Source organism: Olea europaea, unplaced genomic scaffold (genome assembly GCF_002742605.1).
Source record: "Olea europaea var. sylvestris unplaced genomic scaffold, O_europaea_v1 scaffold481, whole genome shotgun sequence".
In the NCBI taxonomy this organism is placed as follows: Eukaryota; Viridiplantae; Streptophyta; class Magnoliopsida; order Lamiales; family Oleaceae; genus Olea; species Olea europaea.
Genome location: NW_019263124.1, coordinates 313815 through 318437, shown reverse-complemented (window position 1 = coordinate 318437; position 4623 = coordinate 313815).

The following is a 4623-nucleotide window of genomic DNA, read 5'->3' as shown; positions in this document are numbered from 1 at the left end:
TAGCCAAGTTTTAGCTAGCAATATCCCTCATGTTGGCTGCCATGACGGCCATTTCTCTTGATAGTCGTGCCGTCGCACGCATCCCACCTCTTCTTGGTGGTGGTGGAGTCTCTGTCGAGCTGCTGGGGCAGCGGGCTGAGGAGGCACGTTCGTGTTTTCTCTTACCCTCCTGGGGAGAGTATCTTCATTGGAGCTCATTTTCTTTTGTCAGACTTCAGATTTTGCTAAGTAATGGGGCTTTCTCCTGTTCTTTTTCAAGAACAAATCATTTTTCAAGGGGGGTTGCCCAAATTTTTTTCAGTAAGCTTTTACCACAAGGTTGCTCGTGGTTATGGTATGGTTTCCCACAGACGGCGCCAATCTGTTGACCCCAAAAAATGTTGCCAATAGATGTCGGTCCCACCCACGCATACGTGGACGAATGTCCAATACGCTAAGATACGTGGACGGTCTAAAACGGGCGGTTCAAAGGGCCTGGGAGTAGCCCAACGACGAGGAACGGTGACGTTCGAAATCTGACGGGTTGTTCGTGATCCGATTGTACAATAATTACCAATCGGTGTTCGTAAATGTGTATATAAATGCGTATAAACTCGATTTGTGTATTGCAAGTAAATGAGAGAGTTGAGAAAAGTGTAGTTCTTTGTATTAATTCTTGCATTAGCCTTTTGATGTTACACAAGGGAAGTATTTATAGTGGTACATGTGAAATGGGAGCCCTTGGATGAGGTGGCACGTGGCCTCATCTCTTTGATTTAAACATCTTATCAGGCATGAGGTTTGACTTGCTAGCTTGCAGCGCATTTATTGCTCGTGCAGAGCCCCCATACTAGTGATAAGACTTGACCTTTATGCTTATGACAAATGTTCCATCAATCATTCGAATAAGATCTTTACGCAAACGATCTCTTGGAAGAAGTGAACATGGAGGACACTCCCTTGTGGTTCGGAGGCTCCTGCATCAGCTTCGGGGCTTCGCCATTTCACACAATACTTCCGCTTGAGGGCTTCAACTATCTTCAACTAGCTTCAACATCATGGCTTCGGTTCATGGGCCTCGGCATGTGGACCTCGAGTATGTTCACAAGCTTCGGTAAAAAGGCGCCTCGACTAGTGGACTTCAGCTTGAAGGGCTTCAGCCATTGCCCACCTCGGTAATATATGCCACCTCGACTGGAGTGCCACGTGGTTCGACCTAAGTGGGCCATTGGCACAGGTGGATTGTCCAAGTATGACAACACGCAACAGGAGTTATGGTTAGGAATGTGATGTTAGAAGGTAGCTCTCCAGAGCATCCAAACACGATTGAGTTTGATATATATTGTCAGACCCTTCTAGAAAGGTGGAGTGAAAGTTTAGAATCCCATCTTGAGGTTGGGAATGAGCTCGATGATGAGCCCGAGCCCGAGCTCGTGCCAGAGCCAGAACCTCAAATTGAATCGGACCCAGAAGAAGATCCTAAATGGGAGCATGAGGATGACTTTAGGATGGAGTTAAAGAATGATCATGAGCATGAACTTGAACTTGAGCCACTGGTTGAGATAGACGTAGAGTCCGGGCCTGAGGCAGAAGACTCCTCCGAAGATGAAGCTCCATTAAAGAAGATTCGCAGAATTCATAGAGATTAGAAACATATATTTCATTTCCTTAGTACTGTGATATCTTTTCCTTTATGTTATTGAAAATTAAAAAAAATAAATAAATAAATTATCAAACTATTTTATATCCTAATCTCAAGGAATACTATAAAAAAAATTCCTTTGAGCTACTGCATTGTCCAATATTCCTAAGACAAAATTTATTTTGTTAATTTAGAGGAAATGACAGGACAACAAGACCAAGCAGCTATGTTTAGGGATTTGATGAGGGTAGTGCATGACCTTGGTAGGAATCAAGCATCTGCACCAGCTCCTCAGAATGGACCGGCAAATGCTAACAACACAAGTTCAATTGTGGAGCAGTTTCGCCGTTTCAAACCTCCTTCGTTTGATGGCAAAGTAGACCCTTTGGCAGCTGAAGAGTGGTAACGTGGGCTAGAACAAATATACAAACACATAGCATGCACTGATGCACAGAAGGTATCATGTGCCGAGTTTATGGTTGTTGGAGCAGCAAGCCATTGGTGGGAGTCTGCATCATGCACTAGAACGGAAGCACAACAACGTGCTATGACTTTGGCACGGTTCAAAGAAGAAGTAATGACAAAATACTTTCCCACAATCACTGAGGGATCGAAGAGAGGTAGAGTTCTTACAGTTAAAACAAGGAAATATGTCGCTTAATGAGTATGAAAGGAAGTTTGAACAACTTTCTAGGTATGCTACACACCTTGTCGATACTGAGCCAAAGAAGGCTAAAAGGTTTGAATTAGGTCTGCATCCAGAGACTGGAGGAATCATGGCATCTCACCATACGACCATCTATAGTGAAGTACTTAGTGGGCGTAGTCAATTTCTGATCGTCTAGAAATGGATCGGATGAATGAGAAGAATAATGAATCATATGGAAGACGAAAGTGGAATGGATCGAATAAAGGGAAAGGATTTAGACAATTTAAGAAGTCTAATACAGGATCAGGATCAAGATCAAGTAAACCAAATAAAGTTACTCCACGATGCCCAAAGTACAACAAGGCCCATGGCGGGGAGTGCTTGTTTGAGAAAAATGTGTGCTATCGTTGTGGCCAAGAATGTCATTTTGCCCCAGATCGCAAGGCATACCCACCTAAGAAGGATAATGAACAAGACAAGAAAGTGAAAGCTAAAGTCTTTGCTTTAACCAGAGAAGAGGCAACAGAGGATCCGAATGTAATGGCAGGTATTTTATCAATATCTGAATTACCTGCATATGTTCTTATAGACTCCGAAGCTACTCATTCATTTATCTCCACTGTATTTATTGCTAAATCATATACTGCATGTGAAAAATCTGATAGTGTTCTAGAAATTTCCATCTCATTTGGTGGAATTTTGAATACCAATCAGATCGCTAAAGCAATAAAATTAGTAACGGAAGGAAAAGAATTTGTAGATGATCCACACCTCTTAGACATGAAAAACTTTGATGTTATTCTAGGAATGGACTAGTTGGGAAACAATCACGCAACCATTCGATGTTTTGAAAAGGAAGTAGTTTTTCAGATGCCTGGGGAGGATGAGTTTCGATTTTTCGTTGTACAAATTAAGTCTTTACCTCGACTCGTGTTGGCGATGAAGGCAGAAAAGATGTTAAAGAAAAGATCTTGCCAAGAATTTCCGGTGAGAATACATGGAACTCAGCAATCTGAACTTACTATTGGTAATATGCCGATTGTACGAGATTTCATTGATATATTTCCTGATAACTTACCTAGCGCACAACCTAATAGGCAACTAGAGTTTACAATCAACCTCGTGGCTGGGGCAACTCCAATGTCTAAAGCTCCATATAGGATGGCGCCAAAAGAATTACAAGAATTAAAGAAACACTTGCAGGAGTTGTTGGATAAATGTTTCATTCGACCAAGTACATCTCCTTGGGGCACACCATTTTTGTTTGTGAAGAAGGATGGATCTATGAGATTAAGTATTGATTATAGAGAAATGAACCAATTGACAATCAAGAACAAATATCTCCTTCCTCGGATTGAAGATCTCTTTAATCAGTTGAAGAGTGCAACGGTTGATTTGAGGTCAGGCTATCATCAACTGAATGTAAAGGCAGATGACATTCAAAAGACAGTATTTTGAACTCACTACGGTCATTATGAGTTCACGGTAATGCCCTTTGGATTAACAAATGCTTCTGCAGTATTTATGGATTTAATGAATAGGGTATCTTACCAATATTTAGATCAATTTGTCATTGTCTTCATTGATGACATTTTGGTGTATTCAAGGAATAATGATCAACATGAAAAACAACTCAAGATAGTATTGGAGACACCATGAAAGGAGAAGTTGTATGCCAAATTTAAGAAATGTGAATTTTGGCTTGATCGTATAGTTTTTCTTGGTTATTTGGTTACAGCACAAGGGATGGAAGTGGACCCTAGTAAAGTTGAAGCATTAACAAACTGGTCCAGACCAATGAATGTAGGCAAAGTTCGTAATTTATTAGGACTAGCCGGTTATTATCGGAGATTCATCGAGGGATTCTCCAAAATAGCTGAGCCAATGACCCAATTAACCAGGAAGGGTGTAAAATTTCAATGGACTGAGAAGTGTGAAGAGAGTTTTCAAGAACTGAAATAGAAATTGATTACAGCTCCAATTTTAGCTATACCAGAGGGTTCAGATGGATTCGTTATATACCACGATGCATCCAAACGGGGTTTGGGATGTGTGATGATGTAGTTTGGGAAGGTGATCGCATATGCCTCGAGACAATTAAAACAACATGAGCAAAACTACCCTACGCATGATCTAGAGTTAGCAGCGATAGTACATGCTCTAAAGATATGGCATCACTACATTTATAGGGGAAAGTACGATATCTATACAAATCATAAAAGTTTGAAATACTTCTTCACTCAAAAGGATCCGAATATGAGACAGAGAAGGTGACTAGAGTTAGTTAAGGATTATGATTACACTATCTATTACCATTCGAGTAAAACTAATGTAGTCGTAAATGCTCTTAGTA